Source organism: Ursus americanus, chromosome 33 (assembly GCF_024610735.1).
Source record: "Ursus americanus isolate L20-20 chromosome 33, mUrsAme1.1.p, whole genome shotgun sequence".
Lineage (NCBI taxonomy): Eukaryota > Metazoa > Chordata > Mammalia > Carnivora > Ursidae > Ursus > Ursus americanus.
Genome location: NC_142159.1, coordinates 18696540 through 18713100, shown reverse-complemented (window position 1 = coordinate 18713100; position 16561 = coordinate 18696540).

The following is a 16561-nucleotide window of genomic DNA, read 5'->3' as shown; positions in this document are numbered from 1 at the left end:
CAGGGGTCAAGGGCTAGGCCACCAGGGCCAAGTGAGCATGGCAGGGCGAGGGTCTGGGCTGTGGCCGGAAGGTTGCATCGTGAGTGTGGCAATGGGGGAAGCCGAGGTGTGTGGAGCATGGGGCGCCTGCAGCATACCCTTCTCAGCATCCTCCTTCCTGCCCATGGGAGGCCCCGGGCACCCCATAAAAGGCCAGGTGGGCTTGCTCCAGAGCCTTAGGAAATCACGCCCTCTGTTTGGTTCCCTTCCAACCCCCACCAAGGTGCAAAACAGAGACACATTCAGACCGGCCCCAGGACTGGGTTGCTTCTGGGTGGTTAGAGAAGGTGCCGCAGCCTCTCCACCAAGCCCCCTCTTTACCACGATTTACTTAGATTCCCTGGACCAGACTCCAATGCCCCTACGTGGCCAGATTTTATCAAACTAAGCCCACCTCCCAGGGAAGCTGGCCCAAATGATGCTGAGAAAAATCCTATTTTTTGAAAGGGTTTGTAGCGGAGAATGGGACTTTCTAGAAGCCAAGTGCTGAAAATCAGGAGAACTGGGATGAGTTTGCAAGTAGGCTTTTCTCTCCACCCCACCCCACGCCACCCCACCCCCATGCCTTCAGGCTGGACCCAACAGAAAGCCTTGGAAACTTCTTGATTCTCCAGTTTGCTTCCTGTGCTTTAGGCTGGTGTGGGTGGCACCATGAACAGCCCCAGGAGCCTGACCCCCATGCAGAGAGGAAACAAAAAAAGCTCTCGTGTGGGCCACCAATGATGGCACTCGCCTGTCCACACCAGGAAGGATAGAGCCGGTATATGTCTTGCCCACTACTGCTGTCCCAAATTACCAGAAATGTAGTGGCTTAAAACAACACAGATTTATTATCTTATAGTCTGGAGGTCTGAAGTCTGAAATGGGTCTCACTAGGCTAATGTCAAGGTATCAAAAGAACTGTGTTGCTTCTGAAGGCTTTAGAGGAGAATCGGTGCTCTTGCCTTTCCAGCTTCTAGAAGCCCCCCGCATTTCTTGGCCAGTAACCTCTTTTTCCTCCATCTTCAATGCCGGCAACGCGGCCTCTCCAACTATTTCTCTGACTCCTCTGCCTGCCTCTTCCACTTGTAAGGACCCTTGTGATTACATTGGGCCCACCCGGATAAGCCAGGATAATTGGCCACCTCTGGGTCAGCTGATTCAAAACCTCAATTCCACCTGCAACATTGATTCCCCTTGTCCACGTGAGATAACATAGTCACAGGTTCTGGGGATTAGGATGCAGACATCTTTGAGGGGCGGAGGGAGCATTATTCTGCCTACCACGGCCAGCCAGACTCCCCGACTAGGCTTTCTGGTCTCCACGAGCTGGAGCACCCATGTCCCCTCCAAAATCCAGCTCGGCTCCTCGATGAGTGTCATGGGGTCTGCAGGAGAAAGATGCCTTCGGTGGGCCCTCCCTCCAGGACTGGTGTTTAGTCCCGGACCCCTGGTGACATGAGGCTGAGACCCGGGATCCCGTGAGTTCAGGCTGGTGGCTCTTAGGAGCATTGGGGGTTGGTTGCTTCATCGAACCTGAGGCCCAGGGCCTCCCCAGACAGCTGCCCGTGCTGCACTGGGTGCTCCCTTCCAGGGCCTGGTTCTCAGCGCCGGAGACCCCCAGGAGGACCAGGATGAGGGCCAGGTTCTCATGGGGGAAGCCCCGCTCCCGCACAACACACTACAGTTTCTCTAACACAGAAGTCAGCCTTGCCCTGGGAAGGTTAGGATGGGTGTCCTAAGGGAGGCGGAAGGCGGCTGCTAGGTTGGCCCGGTGATTTATATCCCAGCAAAAGCTTTTCCAGCACCCTGATGTATTCTTCATTCATTCAAAATCTATTCTAACGAGCACCTGCTGCTTGCCGGGCAAAATCTCTAACCTCAGCTTACCTCCAGGGAGATAGCAAGCAAAGAGACCTAGGTCGCTAGAAATTGTGACGAGTGCCATGGAGCAGAGCACGAGGAGCAGGGACTCAGGGTGGGGCCTGTGTCAGCAAGGTGCAGACTCCACCCAGCAGCGGGGATATTTGGGCTGAGACTGAAGAATCTCACGGATGGGCCAGCAAGGGAACAGGCTTCCAGGCATGGGGGCAGGAGGAAGCCCAGAGGTAGGGGAGGTAGGGGAGCGTCTGCAGCATAGCGGGCTGAAAAGACCAGGACGGGGCAGGGGTGTGGAGTGGGGTGAGTGAGGAGGACGCTCATTTCCCCAGAGCCCTACCACGGTCACCTTGGAACACACTGCCCCTCCCCTCTCCCCCTCTGCAGGGTCTGACTTGGGGGTGGGCAGGATGGAGTTAGAGTGTCCACACACCGCAGCCCCCCCTCCCCGGGCAAAGCAGCACGCTACGGTGGAAAGGCCACGTGCCTTGGAGATGGACGATCCGATGCTGATCTGGTACTTCTCAGCTCTGAACCTCTCTGGGTCTGTTTTCTCCTCTGTGAAATGGGCGTAATACTTGTGCCCACCTCACTGAGTTTACACGTGGCTTCCGTGAGACGCTCAGCAGCACAGCACCTGGCACGTCCTAAGTGCTCAATAAATGTTGCCTGTTGTCGTATAACCTCCCCAGGCTCTCCTCGAGCCACTGCTGTGTAGAGAGCCCCTCATTCTTGCATTCTACGAGGGGACAGAGACCCTTTGAGACCCAGAGGTCAGATTCAGGAGGAAGGGTAGGGAAGGCGGTCCCTGAGAGGCAGCTCTCAGATGATGTCCTGCTGATCTCAGCTGCATGAGACTGACCCAGGAGGAGGCTCCGGCCCAGGCAGGAAGCCAGGGCCTGTCTTTCCTGTGCGGACCGACAGCTCTGGGCGTCACTGGGCCCGCCTGACTCATGCTTTGTTCCGAGTAGGAATAAGTAACTGCAGGGCCTTGGCAGAAGGTTGCCCAACTCTGTGGTCTCCTGCACCTTTGCCCGCTGCCCTGGAGGGTGGAGCATCAGGCGGGGGCAGCTGGGGCTCCAGCTGGTCTACTGGACAGTCAGCGGGAACCAGTGTTCCCTACAAAATCAGCGTCCTGCCCATCTCCCATGGCCTAATGGCGGTGAGCGTGGGCCATGTGCCCGCACAGGCCAGACACCTGCCACATGTCATCTCATGTGCTCTTGACAGCAGGTGAACAGTGAATTACTACTATTCTTACCCTCACTTTATAGCCAGGGAAACTGAGGCACAGAGAAATCATGGAACTTGCCTAGGTCCCAGAGCCATTAAGTGGGGAAGACAGGTTTGAGCCTAGACAGGTGACCTCCAAAGCCTGGGTTCTCACATAGCCCCTGCTGTGGTTCTCACCCCATCGGCCCCCAAGAGTCGCCTGGGAGGCTGGAAACTAGCAGGGCGAGGTCTCCATGCTTGGAGGGTCTGTCTGGACACTGGGAAGTTGCTACAGTGTGGCCCAGCGGCTGATGTGCGATCAGGGTAGAGCATCGGTGACCCAGGCCATATCGCCTTCCTAAGCCTCTCTGCCCCTCCCCCCGCCCGACTCTCCTCTCTGCCGCCTAGAATCAGCAAGATGGGGGGGCGGGGGCTGGGATCCCACACCACTCGGGCGGTGGTGGCACGGTCAACAACCAGACGGTTGCTGGTACATTCCAGTTTTCTTGCAGGGCCAGTGGTTCCGAGGGCACATACGAGATTTCCCGGGAGAGTCATTAAAAATACAGATGTCTGGGCACCCCCACCCGTCCGGCCAGGCCTCCCGAGCCAAATCCCTGGGCCCAGCTATCTGCATGCTGTAAAGCTTCCCAGATGGTTCTGATGGTTCTCATGGTTCCGGCTTAAAATTCCAGCTACTTCCTGTTCATCATGGCAACATCTGGACACAGCGCGAACATTTATCTAGAAGGTATCTTGGAATTCTGGTGTGATCCACACCTTGGACCATTATACTGTCGTTTAACAAGAATGAACGGGAACAAACCCAACTGACTCGGAGGGATTTCCACAAGGTGCTGAGTGAGACACCAAGACACGAATCAGTGTGTAGGTATGTTGTCGGTGGAGTCATGGCGACCTCACAGTCCCCCCACTGCATGTGTGTGTGTGCACATTGCTTTATGAGTATACGGCCATGGAGAAAGATACGGACTGATACACACTAGGCTGTTAACACGGGCATGCGCGAGGGGGCGTAGGAAGGAGCCAAGCAGATAAATAAGGGATAAACAATACACTAAAGGGTGGGTGTGATTTGACCACATGTGTGATTTATTATAATTACGTATGGTGTGTATACATAGAAAACCTTTTTTTTTTCTTTTTTGTAATAAAAAATGAGCTGTGCTCTGGGCCGCAGACTGTGGCCACACTGGGGAGTCCCGTACAAGTCGAAGATTCAGGAGAGTGTAGAGGGAAAATGGCGCTCACCATACCTGAGGCCATCGTGGAGGCCCGTCCTCCGTGGAGCTCCCCGTCTGGCGTCTGATGCAGACAATGCAGTAACCCAGCACCAAATAACGCTTGGGTCATGAAGGAAACAAATGGGGCGTGTGGCTGGGAGCCCCAGGAGACCTGGCTTAGACAAGTGGTCAGCGGGGCCTTCCAAGGAGGTGACATCTCAGACCGGATCAGAAGGATGGGAAGGAGCCACAGTGGAGAGAGCAGCTGGTCCCGAGTGGGGGCTGGCTGTGTGCATTCTAGAACCTGGCCCAAAGCCTCCAGGTGGGAACGGAGGGAGCGAGCTACCACGGGAGGGTGCGGGGATAGAAGGCAAGGCCCCATCTCTGCCACAGGGATGAGCTCGGCTGTGGCTCGGAGGCGGGGGGAAGCTCTCTAAGCTGGTGTGACTTGGTCTACATTCTTTAAGAGAATGCTCTAGATGAGGAACGGGTTTGGGGGTAAGAGACACGGTGGGGAGCAAGGACACTGTCAGGCAGCGAGCAGTGGCTGCGCTCCGTTCACCGTTTGTATAGAAGCCGGAAACAAGGAGACTGGGGCGAGGCCGGGGATGGAGGGACGCGGGGCCCCAGTGACTGCAGATTTCCAGGCTTAGCTACTTAACAACGTACTATGAAGGATACCACCGAGTCTTTACAATGTTTCTGTAGGATTTAAAGCATTGGTTACGGGGGGGCGCCTGGGTGGCTCAGTCGTTAAGTGTCTGCCTTCGGCTCAGGGCGTGATCCCGGCGTTGTGGGATCGAGCCCCACGTCAGGCTCCTCCGCTAGGAACCTGCTTCTTCCTCTCCCACTCCCCCTGCTTGTGTTCCCTCTCTCGCTGGCTGTCTCTATCTCTGTTGAATAAATAAATAAAATCTTTAAAAATAAATAAATAAATTAATTAATTAATTAATAATAAAGCATTGGTTACGAAATGAAAACCTGTATTGTCAGCACTGTTTTCTAAAAAAGAGCATTCCAAACCCCTCTGCAGGCCTGTGGGGTGACCCTTCGCAGCCCTCTCCTGCCCCCAGGGCTTCTCACTAACCTGAGCCTTGGGCCTCGCATCTCTTTCCCTCTTTGTAACCGTACCGCATACGGCAGCATCTCTGGCCTGCCTCCCGGTCAGCGCCACCCGTTTTCAGAGTTTATAGCCCGCGACCATCGTCCTGGCATTATTCTGTGACTGGCTCTTTTCGTCCAACACCGTGTTGGCGAGATTCGCTCAGGCTGCGCGTCCCCAGCATTCATTCCTTTCCATGGCTGTGTAGGATTCCATTTTGTGGGTGGAATTTATGTTTTTTCCGTCAGTGGTGGGTTCTTTCCACGCTTTGCTGTCACAAATAATGGTGCTATCACCATGCCGGCAGGTGTCTCCTGGCGTGCGCATTCATGAGTCTCTCTAGGATTGTATCTAGAAGGTTTCTAGCCTCATAAAGTGGGGGAATGGTGATGCCATGGAGAAGAAAGGGAAAGGACCAGTCTGGGGGGACGTATGTTCGGGGAGGCTGGCGGTTCTAATGAATAGACTCTACTGTGTAAGGGCTCAGACATGGCACCTGTTTATTTCTTCTCGGGCCAACAGTCTGAGGTGTGCAGGTGTGTGTGTGTTGGGGTGGAGTGGGGAGCTCTGCTCCACACAGGCACTCAGGAACCCAGGCTGATGGAGGCTCTGCCGTCTTGCACCTGGGGTTTCCAAGGTCACCCTAGACATTGGCCTTGAGCGAGCAGAAAAGAGAAGAGAGAGGCAGGAGCAACGACGCCAGGGTCCCGCATCACCATGGAAACACAGCCCCTGCATGGGAATGCAAGGGACTCTGGGAACACGGTCCTTGCTGGGGCAGCTGCCTGCCAAGTCGTGACCACATGACAGATGAGGGAAAAGGAGTTTCTTGCTGCCTGCTAACCTCCCCAGAGCCAGAGGAGAAAGAGAGTAGTCCAGGAGAAAACTCTCTCACTGAAGAGCCCTCCCAGGTCCCAGCAGTGAGCTTCCAGCCCCTTCCTCCTGTTCTCCAGGGGGCCGGCTGGGCTGCGGCTCGGGATCTCACCCGCTGATAGAGAGCACAGTAAGCAGCTTCCCAGACAGAGATTGGTGAGTCAGGGTTTCCTTCGGTGCAAGCAGAAAAAAGCCCCGCACCAAGGACCTGGTGGCAGATGAAGGTGTGTGGGACCGTGCCTCATTCTGTCCTTCCTGCTTCCCCCTTCGTGGCCTGAAGCAGCCGGCGTGCCCACACGGAAGCGGGCTGAGGTTTCCCCGCCAGCCTCCACCTGCCCGTTGCTCATGGGTGAGAGCTCTGCCCGTTGCTCAAGGTCAACCCTGTCCTTGACCCTGCTGGTGTTTACTGAGCACATACTGTGTACCCCAGCGATACGTAGTCATAGTACCGATCTCAGGCCGGTGGTGTGAGCGGTGTAAGAGATTGTCTACAGTGCTTGGCAAAGGGCCGAGGCCTCAGTAAATGGCAGCTCTGTGATGGGAGCCATACCATGGAGTAACTTAGAAGACAGATGCTGTTTGGCTCTAAAGCCTTGATTTTTCTGTGCTGCCCCCTAAGGAGTCTCTTCCCTACCTTTTCCTAATAATAAGATTTTTTTGGGGTTAAAGCTGGACACTTAAGAAGTTTGGCTTCAGCAAAGCTTTGATGAACACAGCGGATCCAGGCACCCTCGGCCCACTGGGCGGTAGGGGGGCTGTGGTGTCTCCCGTTTGCCCGCCGTGATGTGCCAGTGGCTGCCTCCCCCACCCCCGGTGACTTGAAGCTGAAAAGGCAGGGGGCAATTATTCATGAGGCTGGGGTGCAGGGGGGCTGGCTCCCTGTTCCTCCAAGTCTGCCGCCCCTGCCTGGGCACCGGACCAGGGCCTTCTGCTTCTCAGCTTTTTCCTGTTATGTTGGTGGGGAGGATTTGAGATGGTTTCTGATGGCATATCAGGGGGCAGGAGTCACCCTTGGAGTTCCTAGAAAGGAATGCACACTCGAAAACCCAGGGCGAGTGGAGTTGGTATGAGTGCTCAACAGAGGGGTGCGTGCGTGCGTGTGATCAACCAGCAGATAAAAAGAAACCGCCGTTAAGCCAGCTCTCTGAAGCAATACTGTCTTTGAAAGTTTAAGACCAGCATTAAAGTTCACTCCGTAGTTTCGTTTTTGAACTCTCCTCGGGTCTTTATGCGTCTCAGCATCCTGAGAAACTGCATCTCAACATTAATTATCTTAATCTGAAACATCTCAATCACAGAAATTACAGCTGCCCCAGGGACTTCCCAGGACTCCGGCAAGCAGGGACCTGAGCAGGGCTGGGTGGGGCGTGATTCAGAAATGAGGTTTTATGTGAGTAACTCTACCCAAGAGGGTACTTGACAGCTCATTCATGATAGTTACTTCTTTTCTTTTTTTTATTCCCTTGATGGGAATTAATCCTTAAGGGATTCGAGACCATTTATCATAAGGAAACAGCAAACTGATAATTAAAAAAATAGAGAAAAATAGAGACACCGAAGCAGGAAGATTTTAAGAAATAAAGGCCACAGGAGAGGACGAATGAACATATGATGATGGGGACCAAGCTCGTGTGAGCATGGTTAAGCTCAGAATTAGGATCTGAGCTTCCCAGCAGCCCATGCAAGCAGGGAAGCAGAACCAGCCAACTCCTTCTCATTATCAGAAGGAAAGCAGCATGCCAAATGATTCCCCCCACACCGGGGCCTTTGTAAGAGGATGTGGAGCAGTCCATGCCCTCAAACCCCTGCAGCAGCAAACCTAATGAGAGATCTCCTAAGCCTGAGCCTCCATTTCTCATCTGTAAAATGCAAATGAGCTCATCTTCCCGGTTGTCTGAGGACTAGAGCCGTGCCTGGCAAACTGTGAGCACCCCGCAAATGTTCATTTCTTTCCTTTCCATTCTCCACCCCCTGCAGGATTCGTGCCTTATCCTCCCGACAGTGCTTACTTAATCCTCACCCCTGTTTTCCATGGGCACGATCATCCCTGCTGTGTGTGCAGCTCAGGGGCAGATTCTGAAGGAGCAGGTGCGGACCCCGCCTTCTCGAAGCTCTGGGATTATTAGTGAAGCAAGGCGGGCGGACGATGCCTCATGGCGTAAGTACAATGATCTGGACAGAATAGTAACAGGAAAAAGGACACCTGTAGTCACAGCCACAAATTCATAAACACAAAAAATTATAAGCAAAACCGTAGCAAATGAAATTCAAAAAGGATACACTGTTGGATCAAATGAAATGGATCCCAGGAACGCCAAGTTTCACCGTGGAAAATCAGTTCAATAGATTAATCAGAAACAATTTGCACAATGATCTCAATAAATCAGGAAGAAACAGCTGATAAAATTTCCCCGTATAACTTTAAAATAAAACTTCAGCTAAGCATCAAAAGGAGCTCTTTTAACCCAATAAAGAAATATCGACAACGGTGTTTCTCACGGCATGGTCCCCAGAGCAGCAGCAGCAGCAGCTAAGAAACTTGTCCAAAATGAAGCCCTCGGGCCTCTTCCAGACCTGCTGAATCTGAAACTCTGGGGTCAGGGTGTGGAGGGGGGCAGCAGGCTGCGTGTTAATGAGCCCTCTGGGTAACCCCAGTGCAGCTGGGCTTGGAGAACCACTGGTCTGCAGGAAACCCACATCAACAATTACACTTAATGAGGGGATGTTGAAACTACCCTCGTGGGATCAGAGAGGGTCAGGACGAGACAGGAGCATTATTGTCATCACTTCTATTCAGCCTTGAACCGAAAATTCATGCAGGACAGTAAGGCAAGGGACAGAAACGCAAGTTTTAAGGACTGGAAAGGAATGATTATATACACAGAAATTCCAAAAGACTCTACAAGCTCTAAGAACTGATAAGAGGGTTTAGCAAGTCTATTGTTATAAAACCAACACACAGAGACAAATTGTATTTCTGTATACGAACAATAAATAGAAAATTCTAAAGTTAAATATGCCCATTATAATAGCAATTTTAAAAAAGTAAAAAATAAAACAAAAACCAATAAACAAATCTAGCCAAAGATGTGCAAAAACCTCTATGGGGTATGCTACACGACCAAACTATAAACATTGGAGAACGTCTGAATGAATGCAGAGAGATGCCAAGCTCATGGATGGAAAGTTCCATATTGAAAAGATGGTATTCTGGGGGCGCCTGGGTGGCTCAGTCGGTTAAGCGTCTGCCTTCGGCTCAGGTTGTGATCCCAGGGTCCTGGGACCGAGTCCTGCATCTGCCACACCCCTGCTTGCACACTTGTGCGTGCTCTCTCTCTCTCTCTCTCACTCTCAAATAAATAAATAAAATCTAAAAAAAAAAAAAAAGGTGTTACTCCTCCCCAAGATCTATAAATTATTGCAAACCCAATCGGAACCATTGCAGGGTGTGTCTGTGTGTCTGTGTGTGTAGAACTTAAGGGCTGATTCTAGAATTTATATAGAAGTGCAAAGAGCCAAGAATAGCTAAGTGAGTCATTAAGATGACAAGATGAGAGAATGTGCTCTCCCACGTATTAAGACTCATTATAAAGCTGCAGTCATGAAGGCGATGTGAATTCATGCAGAGATAGACAAATAGTCCAATACCCAGACCAGAGGGTCAGACATTTTATCATCACATGATAGGAGTTGCTTATAAACCCCATGTACTGGTCTATCACCATTTACATGTGTTGCAGATCTATTTTCTTCCAGTTTGCGATTTAATTTTTTATTCACTTTATCTGTCTTTTAACAAGTAGAAGTTCTTCATTTTAATATAGTTAACCATTCCTTTCATCATTTTGTTCTTTGTGGACCACTATCTAGAATATATAAAGAAGTCCTACCATTCAATAAAAATAAGAAAAAGAGAAACAATCCCACGGGAAAAAAGAATAAAGCAGTGAATAAGCCCTTTGCAAAACAGAAAACACAGGTCTCTAATAAAGAGATGGAAAGATATTCAGCCTCATTCGTAGTGGGGGAAATTCAGAAGCAAACCACAACGATATACTATTACCCACTCACCAGATAGGCCAAAATAAATACATACGTAAAGGGGAACTGTTAGCAAGGTTGTGGAACAATCGGAACACTCCTAAGTTGCTGATGGGAATGCAATTGGCACAACTGCTTGGAAAAACAGTTGGTTACTACCCAGTGAATTAAAAATGCCGCACCCTTCTGCCCGAAATTCAACTCCGAAGTACATGCCTGCAGAAAGTCTTGCACTGTGCCCCGGGAGACATGAAGATTCATGGCAGCAGTAGTCAAGTTATCCCCAGACTGGAAACAACGCCCATCGCCAGTGGGAGGGATAACTAAATTGCCGGACATTCATTTGATGGAATATTGGAAAGCAATGAAGAAGAGCCATTTAGGGCTCACACGGCCACGTGGATGCTTTTCGCAAACATGACCTTGAGTTAAGGAAGCAAGTCACAAAGGAATGACGCGTGCTTCTGTTGACACCACGTCCAACCAGACCGAACTAACCAATACAGTAAAAACGATAAAGAAAAGCAAAGGAATGATGACCGAAAAATTTGTCTGTTAGTTCAGGGCTGGGAGGGGGATGTAGTGAGGGAAGGGTCCCCAAATGGCTTCAAAGATACTGAAGAGTTTCTATTTCTTAACCTGAATGGTGTTTCCACGGTGTTCACTTTATTATTCCTTAAAATGATTGCGTTTATGCACTCCTCCAGATGCATGATACGTTACACAAGCATTGAAGTAATGCACACGATAGAGAGGCAACCACAGAATGCATGCATGAGTGGGTCTAGTTCACCAACACAGCTCCCGCTGGCCGGAAGAAGAGCCGATCCCTGCCTCCAGCAGGCAGATAGCAGAGGATTTGGCGCCCCTTGAAGAGGGCCCTTGGAGGTGGCTGCCAGGGAGCCAACAGCTCTGAAGTCCTGAAGGTCAGAGAAGCGGAGGGTGCCTGCACCCTGGTGACCGGACCACAATGCCATCACAATGCCATCATCCCTCCGGAAGAGTCCCTGAGTGTACGTGGGTGGCGGGCAGCTGTGTCAGGAAAGCCTTGACTATCTTTTGGTGGGAGCAGGTGGGCAGAATGGGGGAAAGAGGAAGGACGAGTCACAGGAGGTAGAGGTCTTAAATCAGGGTTCCCAGGTGGGCTTCAGGGGTCCACAAACCCATCACACTATATGCAACATGGTCTATGTGCATTTTTCAGGGAGGATGTGTTCCCAGCTCTCTCCTGCTCTTCGAAGGGGTCGAGATGCCCCTGCCCTCCTGTGGCAGATGCTGTCAGGAGGCCCCCCGCCACAACTCCCTCCCTCTTCAATTCACAGAGACCTGGCCTCCAAGTTCCAGCACTAGCATTCTGCCTGAGGCCTTCTCTGCCCACCAGAGCCCACTGACCAGAGGCCAGAGCCTTGATGCCCCCAGCAGCAGCCCTCAACCAATAAGTGATGGGAACGGGTGTATAAATGCCCCAGCTCCCCTGCTGCTGGGGTGAGTTAGCTTTGGGGCATGGGTTCCGTACTTTCCAGTGCTCCCCAGTGGCTTAAGCTCTACCACCATGGTGGCAACCATGGTAACCAGCTCACTAACCCACCTTCAGTGGCTCCCCTTCCCTGTCTCACTTTCCCATTCCATCCTAGTGTATCCTGCACCTCCCAGATAAACGACTGGCACTCAAATCCTTGTCCCAGAATATACATATTCTGAGAAAGAGTGAGAGAGAGATCTCTTCTTGGTTCATGTTCCTTGAAGGACCCTTCTACTTTCTGTGTCCCTAATTCCTGGCACAACGCCAGGCACAATGGGGTGTTCATCAGATGTCTGTTGAATAAACATAAATCAGAAGACCAGAGAGACTGGGAGCTCTTATCCGTTGGCCAGTAAAGCCTTGTGGTTAAGACTTTGCAATCACCTCGATCTGGATTCAGATCCTAACTTCTCTTAATACCACTTCTGTGATCTTGTTCTAGTCATTCAAGTTCTTTGAGCCTCAGTTTCCTTGCCTGCAAATTCATTTCCTCATAGGGTTGCCCTGAGGATCACGTGAGGTGGTGCACGTCAGTGGCTTAGTTTGGGGTCTGCCCAGAGCTCAGTCCCTTGTCGTCTATGCTGGTGGCTGGAGACACAGACAGCAGGACCGTAACATTCTTTGCATTAAGGTGCTTAAGGAAGATCTATGTTGGGATGGCATCCTGGAAATCAGAACATCCCAGAAAAACCCACACCTGGGAAGACGGCCTGGCACACAGTGAGTACTCAGTAAATTGAACAGAGAGGTGGTGTACAAATAGTATGTTGCAGCCTCCTGAGACCCTGAGCAGCGAGAAACAGGCCGAGAGCACCAAAATACGAGGACAAGGACATGTGACAATCCCAAGCCTAAGCATCCTCCCTTATGGCTCCTGGACTTGATACGACCGAGAGGCATGTCACAGGGCCCTTGAGTGGCCCCTGAAGGCACCTGGGCAGCCCTCCTTAGTGAGGAGGGACACCTCCGAGGTCTGGAGCACCGGGAAGAAGAGCACCAGAAGGGCCGGCCACCAAAGAGTCAGGCCCTGCCAAGACCTCTGCAACAGAGCCGCCCAGCCCCGCCTTTTGGCTTCCTGGTTGGGTGTGAATCCACTGAGCAAACAAATTCTGGAGAAGATCATCACCCAAGCCTGGCTGAGAAGAATGTGAGGTGTCAGTGTTATTTTATACCGGTGCTAGGTTCAAGTTTATATGGCAAGGTTATTTTAATGCAGCTCCAGGTTTAACCTGCAAGTTCCCGCTGGAGAGATGCGATCACGGTCTAACCAGAAAAAAGCAAAGCAACAAATCTGAGAAGATGCAAAGCAGGACTCCGGCTCCGGGCTCTGGCTCATTCCTTCCCTATGTCTCTGCTGATCAGAATTGCTCAACAACATCAGCAACTGGATGGCAAACATCTGGAATGTTTATCAGCCTCCTTAGGAACTAAATAAACACAAAATAGCACCATCAGAATAGCAGAAACCAGGGGCGCCTGGGTGGCACAGTCGTTGGGCGTCTGCCTTCGGCTCAGGGCGTGATCCCAGAGTCCTGGGATCGAGCCCCGCATCAGGCTTCTCCGCTGGGAGCCTGCTTCTTCCTCTCCCACTCCCCCTGCTTGTGTTTCCTTTCTCACTGGCTGTCTCTCTCTGTCAAATAAATAAAATCTTAAAAAAAAAAAAAAGAATAGCAGAAACCAAATCCCCCAAAAAGATTGTCGGGAAGGTGAATGAGGTGAGCAATAAATTGCTTATACAGATATAATTGCTTTCAGAGATTGTATAATTCTTATACAGATCTGATTTGATCACACAGTGCTTTGGAAAGCAGTTTCAAGTATTAGGAATTCTACCTCTAGGAAAATAAACAAGGAAGCAATCCTACTCAAAGACAAATGCTTATTCAGGATTCATAATACAAAAAATGAGAATCGTGCTTGGTCAAAACGTGAAAGCATTTGGGAATGGGTAGGAAAATGGCAGGACCTCCATTTGATGCCATGTAGGAAACCTCCAAGGATTTTATGGTCATGAGACAAATACCTCTTGTATTGCGTGAAAAAAAAATTGGCTACGAAAGGAAGTGATCTGTGAAATGGCAAAATCAATAAATGGGGGTGGTCATAGTAATCATTGCCCATGGAAAGGGATTAACTTAGGTATGATTTGCTCTGCATACGTCTTTTACAATTTAAATGTATGAATGAAAGAAGAAAAAATCAGATATATACATACAAGACAGAAAGTTGTCTGAGACCTATAAAGTGAAAAGAGGTGTTTGACTATGTCATGTTTTCCTTGGTAATTCCGATCCCAAGATGCATGGGCAGAAGTGTTCGGACTTCTATTCTCAGAGGCTGGCATTGTGACGATCTTACTCTCCTCCACATAGTGGGCGTCCTCCCCCGCATTGATTATTGGTGAAGCAATTCTAAATATGTTTTTTCTGACACTACCAATAATTAGGGTGCCTCACACTATTGCATACAATGTTGGAGCACTACAGTAATCCCATGAAATAGACATGATTTTGCAAAATTCTCACAATCTCTGGAGGTAGGTCCTACTGTCACCCCCACTTGGCAGATAAGATAGTCGAGATGCCCAGTCTTCTACTTGACAAAAATCAATATAATCCATCAAATAGGCTAAAGAAGAAAAATCGTATCCTTGTATCAATGGACGTCAAAAGAGCATTTGAAAAAATCCAATAGTCATTCATGATTAAAACTCTGCAAATTAGAGATAGAGAGGCACTACTTCCTCAACCTGATAAAGAGCATCTACAAAAAAAAAAAAAATCTACAGTTAACAACATACTTAATAGTGAAAGACTGAATGCTTTCCTCACAAGATTGAGCACAAGACAAGGATGACCATTCCCACCATTGTTAACCAATCTAGCACTGGAAGTTCTAGCCAGTGTGATAGAGCAAGAAAACAAGGAAGGAGGGAATAGCATCCTGGAAATCAGAACATCCCACAAGGAGGGAATAAAACTGCCTCTAATTGCAAATGCCATTATTATCTACATAGAAAATTCCAAGGAATCTACCCAAAAAAACCTCCTAGAACTAATAAATGAATTCGGCAAGGTCACAGAATATAAGACCAATACATAAAAATCACTCGTATTTTAATATATTAGTGATGAACATGTGGATACTGAAATTAAAAATATAAGTTCAGGGGCGCCTGGGTGGCACAGCGGTTAAGCATCTGCCTTCGGCTCAGGGAGTGATCCCGGCGTTCTGGGATCGAGCCCCACATCAGGCTCCTCCGCTATGAGCCTGCTTCTTCCTCTCCCACTCCCCCTGCTTGTGTTCCCTCTCTCGCTGGCTGTCTCTGTCGAATAAATAAATAAAATCTTTAAAAATATATATATATATATAAGTCCAGGGGCACCTGTATGGCTCAGTCAGTTAAGCATCTGACTCTGGGCTTTGGCTCAGCTCATGATCTCAGGGTTGTGAGATTGAGCCCCATGTTGGGCTCCATTCTCAGCCGGGAGTCTGCTTAAGATTCTCTCTCCCTCTGCCCCTCCCTGCCACATGTGTGCACTCTCTCTCTCTAAAGTAATTAAATAAAACTTAGAAATAAATAAAAATACAAGACCCACCTACAGTCCCTCCACTAAAATGAAACACTTAGGTAGAAGTCTAAAAAAATATGTACAAAACTTGGAACGTATGCTGGAAGTTCTAAATATATGTGGGGGGCGCTGTGTTCATGGATTGGAAAACACCGTGTAGTGAGGTGTCAATCCTCTGAAAATTGCTATCCAGGTTTTAATGCAGTGACTGTTAGAATCCCAGTGAGATTTTCTGCAGATACAGACAAGATTATTCTAAAATTATGTGAAAAGAAAAAGAAACTGTAACAGCTAAAATGCTTTTGAAAAAGAATAAAGTGGGAGCAATTAGTCCACCCAATTTCAAGATACAACTACAGTAATCAAGTCTGGGCTTGGTTGGAGGATAGACTCATAGATCAATAAAGCAGAAGAGAGAACCCTGAAACAACTCACACAAGTATGGCCAACTGGTTTTTGGACGAAGTTGCAAAGGCAATTCAATGGAGGAAGGAAAGTCTTTTCAACAAATGGTGGATGGAGCAAAGGATGTATCTTAAAATAAACAGTTTTCGATTCAATAAAATACAGTATTTCATGTACACTTCTGCACCAGACATTACTTCAAGTGCTAGGGCATAGCAATGAACACAAAGGAAAGTCCCTGCTTTTAGGGTGCTGATATTCTCACAATCATGGTCCCCAAGAGAAATTCTGGGTGCAAGAGAAGGAATGTGGGCACCTGGGATCAAAGACAGGGTAGAAACCAGCTCTCGAAAAGGCATGCAGATGCCCTGACCCTCATCTGGCTGGGTCCCCTTCCTTTCCTCCAAGATGGCGTCATGGAAGTTTGTAGGCTATCCATGCGGACAGACCTGTACCCACCTCCCTTGTCTGCCCCCTGGCAAAATGCTTGCCCATCAATGACTAGTAGGTGTCCTCCCTTCATCAGGCTGCTGTGGGGTCTGCCTGAATGGGCACAGTAAAAATGGTGTAGGGTGGGGCCTGGCAGTCAGTCCTCATGTTGCCCTGTGTGCCCATGAATCTTTCGGAGCCCACAAGCGTTCTGTGAAGGAGAGCAGAGAGGTGCTGGGCCAGAGAGAGCTGGGGGAGCAGAGAG